This window comes from Dipodomys ordii, unplaced genomic scaffold (genome assembly GCF_000151885.1).
Source record: "Dipodomys ordii isolate 6190 unplaced genomic scaffold, Dord_2.0 Scaffold74, whole genome shotgun sequence".
Lineage (NCBI taxonomy): Eukaryota > Metazoa > Chordata > Mammalia > Rodentia > Heteromyidae > Dipodomys > Dipodomys ordii.
Genome location: NW_012267290.1, coordinates 217,278 through 236,340, shown reverse-complemented (window position 1 = coordinate 236,340; position 19,063 = coordinate 217,278). Strand labels below are relative to the sequence as shown.

The following is a 19,063-nucleotide window of genomic DNA, read 5'->3' as shown; positions in this document are numbered from 1 at the left end:
TGGCATTCCCAGACCTGCTGATTGTTCTTCTTTGTGTCCTGGGCTGCCCCAGACATTTCCAGAGTGTCAGGGGTGTGAACATGCCATGGCACCAGTATAAACCCTGGCTATGATCCATTCTGGGCTCCAGCTAACCTCCCAGCCCCCAGAGCTGCTCAAGCCACAAGTGAAGAATAACAAACACAAGGAAATGGGCCCAAATTAAAACAGGAAAAGTTTTGATTGGCTATAAGAACTTCTTGGCCCAAAGTTGTAAAAGGTACTAAAGGAGGCTATTCAATCTCCAAGTCCCTGAGAATCTTCAGGAAGAAAATAAATTATGTTCTTCCTGAAAGGCAAGACGTTTACCTGCCTCAGGAATTAGGAACTGAAGCAAAATTAAACTTACGCTTAACCATCACAGATAAAGATAGTTTTTGCCCTGGATGAAAGAACAGTGTGATTCCTACTAAACATATACCTCTGGGTGCCAGTGGCTCACTCCTGTAATCCTAGCTACTCCAGAGAATGATATCTGAAGATCTGGGTTTGAAGCCAGTCCAGACAGAAAAGTCTATGAGACTCTTAGCACCAATTAACCACCAAAAAGCCAGAAGTGGTACAGTGCTAGCCTTGTGTGGAAAAAGCTAAGTGACAGTGCCCAGGCTCTGAATGCATGCTTAAGTACTGGTATGTGCACACACACATACAAGCACACACATGTGCCAGAGTTTCAGTATATAGTCTGACTTGTTTTCCCCAAGAAAAATAGATAATCAGCCTCATGAGGCCTAAAGAAATCAGCTTGTCCAGATCACAGTGGCAGAGCTTCTGGGCCTCCATGTTGCCCAGCTCCAGTGTTGGTGATGAGTAATGTCCCAGGGTATAGTGCAGTACCCCACAGGCTTTAAACCCGGTCAGAATGAGTCAAGTGCATGAGCGCTCATCCCCTTGATGTCACACTACCACCCTACCACCCTCTGACTAACGGCAGTTACCACACGCCAGCGGGCTGGTACCATGCCTAGGGGCTGACGTCAGGATCAGCTACTGACCAGCTCTGATGCCAGAGTTTCCATGCAGTGGTTGGGACACTCACGGTGGTTTTGATGAGGTTTCCATGCATCCATGGCAAAATGGGAAAACTAAGAGCAGTATAGACAATTCATTCTAAAGCTGAATGTGTTCAATGAAGCTGGCATTTTATTCTAACAGAATCCAACTTTTTCCAGATTCACAATGCACACTGGTTTATAAAATAGTTTTGGGCAATTTGAGCACCAGGTCTCTGCAGTTAATCAACAGTGAGATCTGAACAAAAGGGACCCATCGAGGCCTCTGTGTCCTCCCCTGGGATAGAAGGCTAAGACCATCTACGGAAGAGTCAGAGGTGACCTCTGTGAAGTGCCTTCAAATGTGTTTTTAAAATACCTATGGATGGGCCAAAGAAAGAACTGGAAATCTTACAGCAAGATGTTCCTTAAGAGGCCCCCTTGGCCTGGCAAGTGCAATGCCAGGTGGTCAAAGCAGCACCCAGCTCCCGTGTCCAGGGCTCAGGGCTGCCTCTCCATCAAGACCCCCTTCCTCCATCCACTCCATCCACCCATGTACTTAAAAAGGTCCCCCTCCCTCACGCTCTGTTCCTCCTGGTCCCTTGCTGGGCCTGAGGACACACAGGGCAGGAAGCATCCCGGGGAAACAGGCCAAGGGCCAGCCCCTTGGGTCTAGCAGAAGTCAGAATGTCACGAGAGAGGCACACTTTATTTCCACTGTCTCTGACTCACTTCCCCTCGTTGTTTCCACCAGCAAATGGGGAAGGCCTTTCCGATCAGAGACCAGCTGAGTGCAGAGTCTTGACTAACTGCAATGACCTTGCAATCTTAGGGAGCCATTTCTGTGTTTCTGGGCAAGGTTGGCCCCTGATGGCTCCATGCTGAGTCCCCTTGCCAGTCCAAGTCCTTTCAGTCCCCAGTTCCTGCAGGGCTGGTATTCTGCTGCTCCAGGGCCCCCATCATTTGGTTAATCCTTTCCCTTCTCTCTAAGGATCCCTCCCCACAATCTTGTGAAGGAAGGAACCAGAAAGGTTGTGATTAGTGCCAGCTATAATTCAGTGTAATTCAAAAAAGCATTTGTGGAGACTCTACCACATTTTGGCTCCCCACCCCCGCACCCATTACCCACTTGGAGCCCTTCTGCTGCCAGGACCTGCCCCCACCCAGGGCCAGCTGATACCGCTGGTTCTCAGGCAAGAAGGAGAAGCAGGGACATGGAATATAACCTGCTTTGTTAGGGTGACCTCTGCTCTCCGAGCTGGTCCAGTTCTTTAGCTATCTCTATAGTTAAGATTCGTCTTTCCTCTGATTTGATCTTTGGGTTCCACTGCTTCCCCAACTCTTCAAAAAACTACAATTCTAAACTGGATGTGGTAGTACTTGGGAGGGGGGGCAGGAGGATCACCACTTTGATTGAGGATAGCCTGAGCTATCACAGTTCTTTTGCTTTCCATTTGCCAATTCATGAATTGTTTTTAGCTAGCGTGTTTTTCTCCTTCTGTGTCAATTTCCTACATCAATTCTTCTGCTCTCTCTCTCTCTTTCTTTCTCTTTCTTTCCCTCTCTCCTTCCCTTTCCACCCTCTCTGTCTCACTCCTTTTTTACACTCACTCACTCACCTTCTCTTTCTTCCTGTGTCTCAGGTACCAGGAACCACAGCAGAGCTCAGATATATGAAAATAAGCATACAGGGACCAGGGGCAGGCAAGAATTCAGTTTAGCACTCTACTAACTGAGACCTCAGGGGAAGAAGGGAAATTTCAACATCACTGGCATCCAGCCCACATCTGACCCTTAATATCCACCTAACTCCTGCAGAATCTGTTGGATAGAGTCATAATCTAGAAGAGAGAAATATACACACACATACACACATGCACACGCACACTATGGGTTCTAAAAGGTCTCTAAGCTTGGTATCAGAAGACCACTGAACAGGATTTGCTCACTAGGCTTTGGTATCTCAGGGGACCCTTACTCAGCAAGATCAGGAAACCGAATGATATGATGCTGGGCTGGGAAGGAGAATGTGTGGGGTGTCTTTAAGACTAGAAGCTAGCAACATATTAAGAAATTTGATGGGTGGGGAAGGAAAGTGGGAGAAAAATGAGTGAGGGGGTAATAAGTTCGACAAGAAATGTACTCACTACCTTACTTATGTCACTGTAACCCCTCTGCATGTCACCTTGGCAATACAATTAAAATTTAAATAAAAAATTTAAAAAGAAATTTGAACTTCATCCTACAGGAAAGCAGATTCTCATTTAAAATGTTATAACTATGGCAGCGGGATGACACACAGATGTGACCTAGCAAGCCACAGGAACTGTCAGGGGAAAGGGTGGTATGTCCAGGGAGAATGCATTGAAGCATTTATTTTCCCCCTTCTGTCGTTCTCTCCCAATCTTTCCCTCCCATCCCTACCATAAGATATCCAGTTCATTTTCTACATAGTATCCTACATACCTTTTTGCTGTTAGTTTTGAGACAGAGTCCCATTTTCTGCCAGGGCTAGCCTGAACCATGATCCTCTTCTTTTCACATCCTACCATGCCAGGGATGACAGACACACCCTGCTTGAGATGGGGTCTAGCAGACATTTTTGCCTGGGTGGGCCTGAAATTGAAATTCTTCTGATCTCAGTCTCCAGTGTGGCTGGGATGGAGAAGTGTTTCCACCTGCCAGCCGCCAGCCTGCCTCTGTGAGTCCAGCGTACACGGAAAGTCTGCTTTCTGTAAACAGACATCAAAACCACCAAACACAACAGCACCCATCTGTACTGTGCAACAGTCAGCCTTCATTTGAATGTGAATTGAATAAAATAACAATTTAGATGCCCCATCATGCAAACAGGATGCCACCTGTGTAGAAAAGATTTGGAGAAAATCAAAAGTAGATGAAAAAAATCTGAGTGGTTAAAAATGTCAATGAAAACAACTTGGAAGAATCCATACTATAGTCATCAAACAAGCCAAGAGAATTAGAGAAAAGTAATAAAAATCATATGTTTATGGACTCATAACAAAACTGCTACTTTTGTCAATGAATTCAGAAATGGCTTTCTGAAGAGCAAGACAGTTCAGTATGAAACAACTTGCATGTGTTGACCTGGTCCCCTCAACCTTGGGAAACATGCTCTACACATCTAAGGCAAGGGCTATAGGTCACTGACACAAAGACGTTCCCAGCTACACTGTTCATCATAATGAAATAATGAGAATAAGAACAAAGACCCAGTGAAATGCTAGGGGGCAATCTAAGCAAACCAAAAATGATAAGTCATGAAACAGATATAAGGAGCAGAGCCAGGGTCAGTAGCTCACCCCTGTAGTTCTAGCTACTGAAGGAGGCTGAGAGTTGAGAATCTTGGTTCCAAGCCAGCCCAGGAAGAAAAGTCTGGGAGATTTTTATCTCCAATCAAGCAGCAAAAGCTGGAAATGGAGCTATGGCTCAAGTGGTAGAATGCTAGCCTTGAGTAAAAAAAAAAAAAACCAAGCAAGAATGCAAGACCCCTAAGTTCAAGCTCCAGTAACGTGTGTGTGTGTGTGTGTGTGTGTATGTGTGCGTGCGCGCGTACATGGAGTAGTAGTACATGAAAAAATTTATATAAAAATGTTAAGTGACAGAGAATGGAATTTACATACTGATTTTATCTAACTACATAAAAATACATCCGCATTTAGAACTGCGTGCCGTTGAAAGACCTTAAGTTCTCTTTGTGCTATCTTAGTTAAATATATTTAAAACTATGTACAGTCTGCCCTACAAAGCTAAAGCTGGTCCTCTTCCCTATGCATCTGCCTCTTGCTTCTTTCCTTGCAGTCTGACTTCCTGTGCTCTCCACGCAGCCCTCAGAGGGTGGTCAATCTAATCTTAGAAGCTGGAGGAGAGAGTAACAGGGCCTACAATGTACATGTCCAGACCCTATCCAGAATCAGGGTTGGGGTCTGTAGTGTGGAGAAGCCACCAGTGAAGGGTGGCAAGGAGAGCCTGACACCACAGGAAGTCACTCTGTTCTCCTGGAGTCCACGGCATGTAGCTAGACCTCTGAGTTCTTTGCCATGCTTGGTCCTAGGTTCTCTCTCTGGTCCTGAGACAGCAGTACCCCCACAGCCCTTCCTCTACCCCTGGTCCCGTGTCACACTGGCGGGAACACCTCTCAGCACTTTCCCTGCATGGTGAGCCCACACCACCCTCATCACTCAAAAGATAGCCACTTTTTTTTTCTCTTGCTTTGGTGCTTGGGGACCCTGGGTCTGAGCATGTAGCTCCCCAAAGATTGCGGGGAAGGCAGAAGGTAGAAGTGTGATTTGAACAGAGTGCAATCAGCCCCAGGCCGGGCTGTTGGCTGCCACACCCTGTGGTAATGGAGAACCTGGCAGTGGGTGGACCCCAGCCAGACTGGGCCTTCTAAGGAGGCCTCTGCCCACACTCAAGCAGTGTCCTGCGGAGCTCTGGGTTCGAATGCTTACCAGACTGAAAGCATGGCCTGAGAGCTACCTATCTGAATGGAGACGTCTGAGGTTGGCTCTGCCATGTGTACTTTACAGGAACATTTTTTTTTTTTGGCAGTGTCTCACTGTATAACCCAGGCTGGTCTTAAACTCACTGCATAGCCTAGGCCAGCCTAATGACCCCTCCAGCCTCAGACTCCCAAATGTTGAGATTACAAGCAGGCACTAAAGTGCCCAGGTCCCAGGTGATCTTTTTTATTTTGTAATTATTTATTTGTTTATTGTTTAGATGGAATCTCACTAGGCTCAAATAATCCTCATGCCTTTGTCCACACAACAGCTGAAACTATAAGGATATACTACCATGCTTGGCTTACATTTTTAAAATAAAATTTAATTGAAATGGTTTATACTTAAGGCATACAGTTTCATTATGCCTTATATTCAAGTCAATTAGCATAGTCATTTCTTCACATAGTTATCATTTGTATTATGGAAGTTTCTCTCTGCAGTAAGAGAAACACAAAGTACCTAATACCATGTGATTAATCACAGCCCATTAGCTCACTAGGACTTACTCATTCTACATTAGTGAAACCTTGTCTCCTGTGGACAACACAGGGCCACTTTGCAGTCCATGGCCTCCCCTGTGAGGCTGACACCTGTCCTGGGAGGGTGACGAGCCACCAGTCTGGCCCTTGTCTTACTCGTCCGAACTGAGTTCAGAGGATCTGGCTTGATCCTTCAGTGGGGAGCTCAGGTCCCCCAGTTTCCAAGTGGAGGCCCCCCGCAGCCAGGGTGGGATTCACCACAGCTCAGTATTGCAATCTCCCTTCCCAGGTGCCTCCAAGCCTCTCATTGCAAAGCATGTGGTAGTTTCTATTTGAGTGTCTTGTTACCCTCTATTGGGAAATGGACAGAAAGAAAACAAACTGGGGGATCATAAAGAACTCAAAAAATTTGGGGGAACTTCGGTTTTCTACAAAGCCAATTGTGAGCCTGGGTGCAGAATCAAGACACCCCCGGTGGGAGCTATTCTCTAGCAACTTTCTCACCACTGTTCAAATTACACAGGTGTTTTCCTCCCCTGGTAGAAACTAAAAGAAAAAAAGAAATACCAACTAAAAACTTCCTGGCCACAAGAAGTATCAAAATAGCTACAATGCCTTTAAAAGAGCCATGCCCTCCCTCCATCTTCCAGCACCCACCCACACTCCCCATGGAGCCAGGCTGGGAAGAGAGAGGTCAGACGCCTGGATTCTACTTAAGAATCATGAATCTAGTTCCCCCACATTTGTTTGACCTAACAGTTCCTTTCTTCCTTCAGATCTTTTTTTATTGAGGTTTCTGAAGAACACAGGAAGTCAGAAAAAAGAACAGCAACTGACTTCTCCATAGCTCACCGCAGACATGAGGTGGGGAGAGTAGAGCAGAAGGGCTCCGGGACTGGACAGGTCACTTCCTGGCAGACAAGGGAAGTGGATCTGAACACAAGCACGGACTGAGTATAAGGGTGATGTCCACATCTAGTGCTGGGGAGCTCCCAAAGAAACCAAGTTCTACTTCTCTTCTGGTAAAACCTTTTCTAGTTCACACACACACACACACACACACACACACACACACACACACACACACACGTGCACGCATGAGAGAGAGAGAGAGAAAGAGAGACAGAGAGAGACAGAGACAGAGGCTAGGATTTTACATTCTTTGGAATCACACTCAACTGACATTGCTGAAACATACTCTGATAACTTGATAACTTGGGTAAGACAACTCATCTGTCTGTACCTCAGTTCTTCTCATCTAAAAAGTGATGGGATTACCTAAGAGGAATGATTTTCCAAGGAAGCTGAGAGTGAATATTCAGACTGCTTGGAACAACAGGTTCGTCAAACCATCAAATACACCACTGTTTGGTCAAAAATGCTTCCCAGTCTGGAGAACCCCAAAGACACCTTGCTCCCTGCAAGCCCAGAGTAATGCTCCTGGAGAAGACTCCATGCATCTGAGTAGGGGCTGAAATCACAGGCCCCAGAGACAGTCATTTGGTTGTGGAAGGAGAAATGAGACAACCGAAAGACAAGATGTGAGGGAGGGCAAAGTGGCTAAGAAAGAATAACATGCAAGGTAGTGAGTCTGACTTCGGCAAAAGCTAAGGGGGATACTGATGGAGGTAAACCGGGCCCTGTGCTAACACAAGATGGAAGGAGCTGATCTGTTATGAAGCCCACCTTCCAAAGGGCAGATTATGCAGATGACTAAATTACAGAGCTAAACAGAACAAGGTTTGTTTTCTAGAACCTTCCCCCCAGTGCATCTCTCTGAACTCTATCCTACCCTGCCTGCTATGGACAGCCTCTGCCCATGTACAGAGACACAGATCTACTGTAATGGGGCCTTGGTGAAAGCACTCTTCCTTTACAAACAGTGCACACGGCAGCTTACAAGCTCTGCTCTTTCTCCTCCCTCCTCTCTGTGGAAGTAATGTGGGCCACCTTACAGGGAGGAAATGAGGGCTCAGAAAGGGTAAAAAGCTATCTTCAACAGGGATCAGACACTAGGCTAGAAGAGGCCTCCTAGGCCAGCCAAAGCAGGGATTCAAATGAGGGAGGAAGCTTGCATTCGGGACACAGAGCACGTCAGGAGGTCTGTCAAACCACTGGAATCATCTGAGACAAATCCTGCTGCATCATCCTCGCCCAACCTCACTGTGCTTGCTTACTAAGTTGGGCATGTTCATTCTTTACTAACGATACCTTGAAGATCAACAAAACTAAAATTTACAATGCACTTATTTGTAAACCACAAATCCCTAACACTGGATATGGGTCGTAACTACAAATCCTCCAATTTATTCAAGTTCCTTTAAATGTCTACATAAATTTTTTGGTGACAGGGATCCATCTTGTCAAAACAACCCACTTCTGGGTCATTGCAGGCCCAGAGAGAGTTATCTGTCATTCATTCCTACAGTGTGTTAAAGGAGTTTTTCTACATCTACTTACAGGTACCAGCTCTGCCTTTGTTGCTATCAGGCATTAGCCTCACCCTGGCTTTGCACTGTGAGTCTGAGGCTCTAAACAGGAGCCTACACAGAAACAGGAGGCTCTGCAGGTGGCTCACCCATTATTGTATACCTGGTTGCCCAGATAAAAATGTGTATAAGTACACATTTTATTCCAAGAAATCTGTAGGAATAGATTTGGAGGTGATCTGGTGACCCCAGTAATAGTAACTGGAAGCTTTGAAGGGCTACTCCCAGGAGAGGCAAGGTGAATAGCCAAACAATGGTCCTGGCCAATCTGCCTAGTCTGAATTCAATTCTCAGGATTTTAGAACTCAATGGGCTTCAAGGTCACACATCCCTGGAGCTTCTTTCTCCACGGTCCTGTAGCTCACACATATGGCTTCTGTCCGATTGATGTCCAGTCCACCTGACCCCTGCTTTGCGCTCATCCTTGAGCTGAGGTAGCAACCACACAGAACCCCCTGGGTCCCCACAGCACTGGCTGAGCAGACTCACCGCCCACTCTCGGGTTCTATTCTTGGCTGTCAACAGCGCCATCACTTGTCAAGTGTCTCACTGCATGGCTGAGAGCCAACTGAGGGAGAAGAGGGATCCAGAACATAGGCTGGCCCGCTCTCTGCCGCAGCCCACAGCCCTTCTGGGAATGAAGAGGTCATATGGGTACAATACTAAAGGAGGCAGGAATGGGCACAGTGCGCACTGCATACTGTGGGGGCCACCAGCAGCCAACCAGAGGAAGAAGAAAGGTCCACCGTGAAAGAGCCCTGCTGGGCTGGGGGAGCAACATACCTGGGAGACAGGATGCCTGGGTCCCGCTCTCAAAGCTTGTGACCTTTATAGACACAATTTACCTGTGCAAACCTCCGTTGCTCTATAGGACATTGCTAGTAATTTTTGTACATGGACTCACTCAGACTAAACAGAACACTGCAGTGTTGGAGGGGCATCTCAGAGATCATCTAGTCTGGTAGTTTCTAGAACTTGGAACTTGCGGGAAAAATCTTTAAAAATATACATGGCTTAGTCTATGTTTTCTGCTCATAATGAATGCAAAGGGTCTGCATTTAACAAGATGGGACTGGCAATGACTGGTAGGCCGATTCCCGAGTCACCAGTTCAGCCGCTCATCATGGTTCAGGGCAAGGCTGGGACTGGACTGAGGTCTGTTCATCCCTGTTCTAAGACTTTGCATTTGTGTCCAGGACAGACGAGGCTTAGAACCTTAGACGGAGACTGCAATACTGCCCCCATGCCGGCTGTTCTTAGGAGCCACCTGTGCTACAGCCGGGAGACACTTCCGAGGCCAGTTTGCCTAAGTCTGTATGGATTCTTCCAGGCAAAAATACAATAGCTGCTCTCTCCAGCCCCTTCCCATCTCAGGAAATAGTGGGAAGGCATTGAATTCCAGGCCCTGACTTGCAATTAACCAACACTTTGGTGAAAGTGGCTCAACTCTCTAGGCTCAGATCTTCACTTCAAGATATAGCAAAGCTATACTGTCAGTTTATTACAGCCCAATTTATAGCAGCTCAGGGCTGGGAGGAAACAGACATTAGCTAATCCAACACTGCCCTCCAGATGCCTAGGGGGCACCTAGAGAAATTGATCTGCTAGCCCTCAGAGCACAGGATGGAGCCTCATAATAACGGTGGTTCTAGTTTCTGTGTTTGGTGCTTTAACAAGGCCTAACCAAAAATGGAGAACATTGTTTCTGGGATTAGCTAGTTCCTGGTCGTATGCCTTTCCTATGAGAGAGCCCTGGCTTCCCACCACCTCCAAGGGGCTTTTAATCTACTGCTCATCTGCCCTTAGTCCCTGGCCCAGGTTCCAAATAACTAGGAGCAACTCTGCTCCCTACAGCCTCTGAATGCCTTTACATCAGACACTCCTGAACCTGTTCCCTGCCTCACCCTCCCTTCAGGAGGGAGCCACAGCAAAGGCTCACCAGGCTCCTAATCCACCCTGGGCTTCCCTGTGGGGCTCGGCAGGGCCTGCTGCTGGTTCTAGGGATATGTATGACCGTCTTCCTTCATGACAGCCAGCTCTACATATCTGTAAGGTGTCTTCCTGTACCTGATTGAAACAAATCCCCAGCAACTTCAAAATGGTCCTGACACGGTCTGAATCTCTGGGCTGAATGGCCACCCCAAGGCTCCAGATCTGTTCCAGCCTACCTCTCGCATGCTATGCGAAATCTCCAGTGTCAACCACACATGAAAAAGGTCTAGAATCCTAAGCCTCTAGTTCTCTGCAGTCTCGGGAGCCCCTGGGCCTCGGGCCTCGTGGTCCATGTACCAGGACTTTCTAACCCCGGGAAACTTTCCTTGCCAGCTTTGTCTTCTCACATCTGGTGGGCCCTGAATAGATTTGGACACTATAGGACACAGAATTGGTTCAATCATGCTTCAGTGTGACATCGTTTCTGCTTTTTTTTTTTTTATAAAGCACCAAATCTGGCTTTTCAGAAGTTTCCTTCTCCTACCTAAACACTTTTGGCTTCCTCACTGTGCCCAGAAGTGGAGTGGCATGGCTGTCACTGTTCTGTGGTTCTAGAAGACTCTATCCCAAGGCCTAGAAATCTCCCAGGATCCTGCTTCAAGGGCTTCATGCATGCTAGGCAAACACTCTATCACTAAGAGACATTTCCAGCCCTCGTTATATACATTTTATTTGTTCAGTTTTTCTGGAATATTCTGATTAACAAACTCTCCTTAACCAAAAGACTGCAGCTATAGCTATAGTCTCTAAAACTTCCTCTAAAGCTACAGCTTTAAGGAAGGAGCAGAACATTTTCTCAAATGAAAACACCTCTTCCAATTCTCTGTTTCATTTATACCATATTTCTATGAATGTAATAGTAATAACAACCACCACTTAGCAAGTTCTTTTCATGTGTCAATCATAACATCAGGCAATACTTGCATGTTTTCTTATGCAATCCACATAACATGCTATCCCCTAATAGAACACACGGGCATCCTTAGGATAGACTCGATGCCCCCTTTTGGACCTGCGCTTGATTCAAGGAGATGCCCAATAAACAATGTGTTGAACTAAGAAATTAATTAGTTTTTAAAAATATTGTTAACGTCATATTGTAGTCGAAGAACCTCTCATAGACACTAAATAACAGCCCAAGATCCCAGCACTAAGAAATGTTGGAATCGAGACATAGTTTCCTGATGGGAATCTGCTTTGTTCTCATTACTCAGTGTTGCTCCCACAGCTTGGCCACTGACTACTCCCCACTCCCTTTCCTGAAATTCTCCAGCCCATTCTCCAGCCCCAGAATCACAATATAAATGTGGAAGCTCGCTGCCCATCCGCACCCCTCAGGTGTCAGGCACCCCAGTGCCTCCATTTCAGGCCCTCACCACTAACTTTCAGGGCACAAAAACCCCTTAACTACCTCTACCCTGCTCTGACCTGGGGTTCTACTTAAGCCCCTCTACCCCTGCCCCCACTATGCCTTGTGACTCCTGATTCTGCTCAGGTCTCCATGGAGTCCCTCTTCCAACTTTCCATTAAAGTTGATCTGGTCTGTTGAGTTCGCTTTCTGCTATTTTTTTATTCGAATAACCTCATGACTCAGTTTCCTAACAATCCCATTATTTGAGTTCAGAACGCTTGTTCTTGACTGAGTGCCCCATTCTGAGTGTATGGTGTAGAATCAGGACCATCTCCATAGTCTGGCCTTGACATTTACACCTACAACTCTCTTGGCCAATGGGAATGCCCACAGTGAAGCTCCCTCACAGCTCAGACTCCGTGGCCATCCCCAGACCTAGAGCTATGCTCCTCAACTACCCACTGAGGTTTCTAAAGTCTAACTGGGGAGTCTAACCACAGTTTCATCTTCAAAAATAAGACAAAACCAAGAGAGGAAACCCACCAAAGGTATCTCAGAGCTCCTTCTTTTCTCAGAGCTTCTTTCAGGTAACAAAGGAGCCAGGCAGATCTGAACTGACTGTGTCCTAATCACATAGCCCTGTCACACTGAGATCTCTGAAATGTGGTAGGAAGGGGTGACGGTTCAGGGGACAGAAATATAAAACAGATTGTATGTATGCAAGTATGCTTTGCCTAAGATAAACAGTCAGTCTGGTTTATCTTGCTAGCCTCTGCATTAGCACACATTTCTCCCTTCAAGGATTACAACGCAACATGGCTGTGACATCAGGACTTAGTAAAGTTCCAGGAAATCTGAACGCTTGGGGTGGTATGGCTCCCACTGGCACTGGCAGAAGTACTGAGAACCTGAGCATAGCATGCCTTCTATGAGCATAGTATGTCCCCGCAGAGCTCAGTATCAGTTGCCTTGTCTAAGCAGGAAGAGACTGCTTTTAAATTCTTTGACTTAAGTTCTTAATACTGGTTGAGCTTCCCTAATCTGAAAATACAAGATCTGAAATGCTCTAAAAACCTGAAACTTTCTGAGGCCAACATGACACCACAAGTAGAAATTTTCATAATGGAACTGACTACATGTGACAGGTCTCAGCCAAAACACAGGTGCATCACAAAGATTATATACAATCATCTTCAGGCTATTTGTATACGATGTTTATGAAACACAAATAACATCGATTTTTTGACTTGAGTCCTATCCTCAAGATTTCTCATAATGTCTATGCAAACATTCCAAAACTCAAAAACCCTCAAATCTAAAACACTCCTGGTCCTACCCAGAACCTGCAGGTGAACTCCAGCATTTCCTGATGTCATCTTTGTAGGTTGGACTTCATGGAGACCCAGGTCCCAGACCAGGGACTGGCTAAAGCAGAGTCTGCTATACTTGTGATTGTTAAGTTGGAAGAAGGAGAGCACTGGGGCAAAGGATTTGGAGGAAGGAGTCCCAGAGCAGAGCCTTCAAGAGGGAAGAGAAGTTGGAAAACATTGGGACACACAGGAACATAAAAAGAAGATGAGAGCCCTTTCTTGTTTTATCCCCATATCACAGCTCTGTTTATTCTGAGAAGCAACCAGCTGCAGTTCCAAAATAGATATGCTGAGAACCACCTCTAATGACAGAGAAGCCTCTGCGGGAACCAAGCATGGAGCAGCCCTTTTCAAGGGACAGAAGCACCACAGGGCCTGGGGAAGGGAATGCTCCTGGGGGTTCTTCCTGCTCTGGCCCATCCCTCCTCCTTTCTCTAGTACCAGGCAGACTCAGTTCCACTTTCCCGGCTCTAGGGAGCTAAATGTATATAGCCTGCTGTCGCTCCCAGACCCCAGGAGTCTGGCTAGCTTTCCCAGACTGGGCCTCTGTGCCCATGTGGCACAGGTATGTTTTCTTCTTCCTAGGCTTTAGTTTCCTTTCCAAGAAACCTTTTTGAGAGAGCAGGCGAGATCACTGGACAATCTGCTGGATGTACAGATTCTCTTAAAATCTGAGATAGTTGGGCACTGGTGGCTCACACCTATAATCCTAGCTACTCAGGAGGTTGAGATCTGAGGATCATAGTTCAAAGCCAGGCCCAGGCAGAAAAGTCCCTATGAGATTCTTATCTCCAACTAACCACTCAAAAACTGGAAGTGGCACTGTGGCTCATGGGGTAGAATGTTAGACTTGAGTGCAAAGAGGCACAAGAACAGCACCCAGGCCCCGAGTTCAAGCCCCACAAATGACAAAAAAATCTGAGATCAGAATTGCTTGAGTTGTGGGCACAAATCATCACACTGGATGGAAGAAAATCCATTAGTCTATTTTCAAGATTACTGCAGCAGAGACCAAGACAATAGCAATGAGGGACAGAGATTGGACTCAGTTGTCACCACAGGAGGAGCTGGGATGGGAAGTCAGAGGAATGACGGTTACTTAGACACATTTAATTTAGTAGCAATGGAGTTGAGGCAAACTGGGCTTAGCAGGCCAAGGACTGGTGCACAAAAGGGTTTGTGAGGGCCTCCAAACAACAGTTTGGTCAAGAGACACTCCTCCCTGCAAGCAGAAGGGACGCAGAGACAGCGTGTGTTTGGGTCATAGTTGTTTCGCTCTCTTATCCTCCATAAGCCACTCCCCAGCAGAGGGTCACTGTGATCCCAGGCTATCTGGTAGCAGCTGACACCAGGATTTGGGCCACAGAAAGGCAATCCCATTTCCAAACAGGCCTAGTGGGGGCCGACTCCACACATCCTAGTCCATGGGGTCTTCTTTGTCAGCTGGTTTCCAGTGAGGGATCAAAGAGACACTGGCAGAGGCTTCCCCAAGGCATGCCCATTGCATAGGCCCAGGCCTTGTCTCAGGGTGGCTGAGAGGAGACAACTATCTTCCTGGGGCCTTCAGCTTGTCTCTCTGTTGAAGTGGGTATTTGGCTCAAAAAAGACAGCTAGGCAGCGGGGTATGGTGGTGTACACTTGTAATCCCAGCACTCAGCTGAGGCAGGAGGATGAAGGGTTTGAGGCCAGCCTGGGCTGTATAGAGAGAACTGTCAAAGGAAGGAAGGAAGGAAGGAAGGAAGGAGGGAAGGAGGGAAGGAGGGAAGGAGGGAAGGAAGGAAGGAAGGAAGGAAGGAAGGAAGGAAGGAAGGAAGGAAGGAAGGAAGGAAGGCAGGCAGGCAGGCAAGGGAGAGGGGGTAAGAGAGAAGTGAGAAGAGAGAAGGAAAGGGGAAAAGGAAAGGAAAATGATGGCTGGTTGTCCAGATGCCTACATACCTGAGCTGTCCAACCCATCAGCATCCCAAGCACTAAGAGACAGCCCCCAATAAGGTCTACAGGCTGAGCTGGACACAGCGTTTTGTTCTGGATTTTTAAATTTAACTTTCTAGAAAAGCAGACCTTCCAACCTGCCTCCCTACGTCCACTAGAGTTTTTCTCAGGCAACCCTGGACAACTCTAAAAGCCCAAGACCTCCTTGCTCAGGCCTGACAGGACAGATGACCTCCAGGCCTAACAGGAGAGGTGACCTTTAACATTGTTTACAGTCCAGTCTACTCATGTTGTCAGTGTAAGAATGTGCGCATGTGCACAGGTGAGCAATACAAAAACATTAAAAAACCCACCATTAACTAGTAAAAATTAAACATTTAAAATACTTCATAATATTTGTACTTTGGCTTTTTTCTTCTTTCTTAAAAAACCCCGAGAGCCTTCAAAAATGGAAGAAGCCCAGACCCATTTCATTTCCTTCTTTCTTTTTCTTTCTCTCTCCCCCCAGCTCCATTCTACTTCTTCCCATCTTTCCTTTCCTCTCTTCTCCTCTTCTCTCCTCTTCTTTTCCTTAAATTCCCCTCTCTCTCTTTCCTTTCTCCTTGTTTTTTCCTTTTTGAGACACCAGTACTCTGAAGGCCTGGGCATGCACCACCACATCCAGCTTAGAGTTTAGAGAATGATCAGAGGAGCTCTCCTCTCCCCGCCCCTCCATTCTGTTTTGCTAAGCTGGTGTTTATTTCCCCCTATATAATCACCCCTCCCCCAGCCTTGCCCTGCTCTCCACCCCCTCCCCCCACAGGGACACACAAATGCAAACACCCCAGGACTTACTTGGAGCTGAGTTTCAGGGCCTCTCCTCTCTCAGGCTCTTTCCTCAATACTCTAGAGTTTCATTTGAGACTTCCTGCCATAAGCTAGTTCACACAAAATTTGCATATTGCATAGACTGACTTGTACTGGAGCAAGTCCTAAAACACCTGCCTGAGCACAGGCCGTTAGACTGTAAGGGCAGAAGATAGGTGTCCAGAAGACACCCCAACCCCAGAGGCTCACTTGGATCCTGGCCTGGGACTGCAGGATTTAGTTGGTGTAAAGAGCTTTCCTCAGGTTAATCCAGTAAAGGCCATTATACCACCATAGGAACCTGGAGCACCCATTCTAGAGGCTGAACATTGCTGGGGAGATTGCTGATCATTAGTTGACCAACTAGGTTAACACAAAATCTAAGCGACTGGGAACTTGAAAAATAGTGGAAAGCCTTCTGAATCCTGGATGAAGCGATGGAGGAGGTGGGACGTTCTGAGGGTGGAAGTGCGAGTTTAACTAATTGTTAGCTCTGACGTGGGATAGTGACGCGTCACTGAAAGATCAATGAGTTTCATACTTCCTGTCACTGATAGGAAGTCTAATAGGAGGTTACACAAAGAATCTGGGCTGGACTCTGGCATAGGAGAGGAAAGGAGATGTGCTGAGTCGCGGCTAACTGCAGCCCTTACGAGTCAGGTATGAGATGCAAAGCACTAAACAGATCAGGTGTGATCAGCAGTCCTGTTTGGAATCCTTGCTTGGGACTCCTGGGGTGACCTCCTTCATTATCTTACCTCATATCCGCATCCTCTAGGAGCCAGTGTTGTAGAAGGACGGTAAATTATCAACTAAGCTGAACAGTCCCAATCCCCAGTTTGAAGAGATCTGCCTAGAATCACCTTATGATTACCAACATGTACTGTTCCAGTTACAAATACCAAACGCAGCAAACAGATTGATACTATTATTCTTCTGTCATGAGATATATCACCATGAGGCATGGTGAGATCAATACACTCAAAGCCACAGACAGCGAAGAAATGGCAACGCCAAGATTCTTATCCCATTTATCATACTGCTTCCAAGGGAATAGGATCACTTCATGTTATGGGGAAAAGCAAGCAGAGCTTGGGCAGCTCACTGTTCTTGCTAACGTGATTTTTTGCACACAGAAAAAAATGTCAAGGCTAATTTTGTGTTGTGAGTCTCCTGGTCTTCTGTCTTCACCCAGCTGGACTGGGGCTGTGCTGCACAGTTTGTGATTCCAGTCAATTCAATGAACACCTCTGAGTACCCACCTACTGGGTAGACAAAAGTCAGAATACAAAGGCTAGAAAGGAATAAGACGCAGAAAGGAATGGGGAACTTGGGAGAGACTGGAGAGATGGACATGTCCACCAAATAATGAGGACAAATGAAATTAAAATAGGAGCAATGCAAGCAAAGGAAATTAATCTTAAGTCGATATGAAAGGTAAAGTATAATAAAAGGCCCTACAGGATGGAAATATTTATAGAGAAGAGGAGGTGAGAAGGTGGTCAGCAAATTTAGGATGCATGCAGGAAAAATGACGGAAAAGTCAGGGGTTTGGTCTTATTATGGATTTGGTCAAAATTACCAAGGTCCATAAAAATGACCCTACCCACCATTACACAAGTCAGATCTGAAAGAGTAAAAACATTCTTGGGAAGAGCCACAATGTGGTGACTAAAGCATTAGTTCTGCCAATAATAGAGTCTCACTCAGGACTAGGTAAAGGCTGATATCCAAAGAGAATCCCTGGGAATCTATGGCCAATTGGAAGAGGCACTCATGTGATCTATAACCTTGTCCAGCCAATGCAAGGAACCTTAGAGTGAGACTCTTCATCAAGTCAGGTGAGGGATTGGGGCTGGGTCCAGTTATTAGAGGGTAGAGAAAGGAGGGAAGTCAATAATGATTGCCTTGCTATAGCTCAAGACTTCGTGGCAAAATTCTGTTTGGCCCCTTAGGACTGAGTACAGCATTTCCCCATGCCATGCCTACCTGGCCTTTTTGTAAGCAATCTCCAGTGCCATCTCTGCCATGAAGCTGCTTTGCACAGCCCTGAAAAGCTGAGTGCTTGTTCCTTGTGCAGTAGTATAAGTCTTGCTTACTGTGAATGTGTTGTGCTCAGTTTGGGGAAGGGGGAGCTGCTGATTTTTTGTGATCAAGAAATAGTTCAGGACATACTTTTTGTTGTTATTGTTGGTGGGGGGGTAGGGAGGGGCTTGAACTCAAGGCCTGAGCCTTGTCTCTGAGCTCTTTTGCTCAAGGCTAGCACTCCACCACTTTGAGCCACAGCTCCACTCTAGTTTTTTGAGTGCTTCATTGGAGATAAGATTCTCATGGGGACTTTTCTGCCTGGGGTTGGCTTGGAACCATGATCTTCAGCCCTCAGCCCTCTGAGTAGTTAGGATTACAGGCGTGAGACACCAGCACACAGCTCCAGGACATACTTTTTAATCCTACTTTTGTTTAACACAGGACCTGGAATACACAGAGGAGGCTACCATTCCCCCAGGAGCATGGAGTCACATGGCCCTGGCCCATGATCCTGAGATGTGCTTTGCAGGTGCACACCCTCCTTGTCCACAAGAGGTGTACTTTCCAGTCCCTGGGGGACAGCAGGCAGCCTGGGCAGACAGAGCTGGGGATAAGCGTGCTCAATCACCCCCAGACCTGTCACATGCACACTGCCAACTAAGCTGGCCCTCCGCTTCCTCCCCTATAACACAGGGACAATAAAGCGCCTGTTTCAGAGTGGTAGTGAGGTGGTAAAGCCAGGCTGGATGGATGTGGGATGTACTGACATCCAGGCTCAGAGCAATGTGGGCAGTATGTAAACACCCAACCAATGTCTGCTCTGCCTGTACAAGCATGTCGAGGGCAGGCAGCCAGCTGTCTAATCAGCCCTGCTGGGGCCTGGCTGCTTCCTTACTTCCTCCTCTGCAGTGTGTGGGGCAATAATCGTGACCCACAGGCCTGGGGGTGGTGCCATGACCAGTGAAAGTTCACACACACACACACACACACACACACACACACACACACTGACCCACAGGCCT

At 46.8% G+C, this 19,063-nt stretch overlaps 1 protein-coding gene across 2 annotated transcripts in view; it reads right to left on the bottom strand.

Annotated features, from left to right (window-relative positions):
- Ptk2b (protein tyrosine kinase 2 beta) overlaps nt 1–16,084 on the bottom strand; it is a 62,129-nt gene extending 46,045 nt beyond the window's left edge. For both annotated transcript variants that reach the window (XM_013024241.1, XM_013024242.1), the window contains exon 1: nt 16,002–16,084. The gene's annotated coding sequence lies outside the window, so the exon portion shown is untranslated. The remainder of the gene's footprint in view (nt 1–16,001) is intronic.
- Between the last annotated feature and the right edge of the window lie 2,979 nt (nt 16,085–19,063).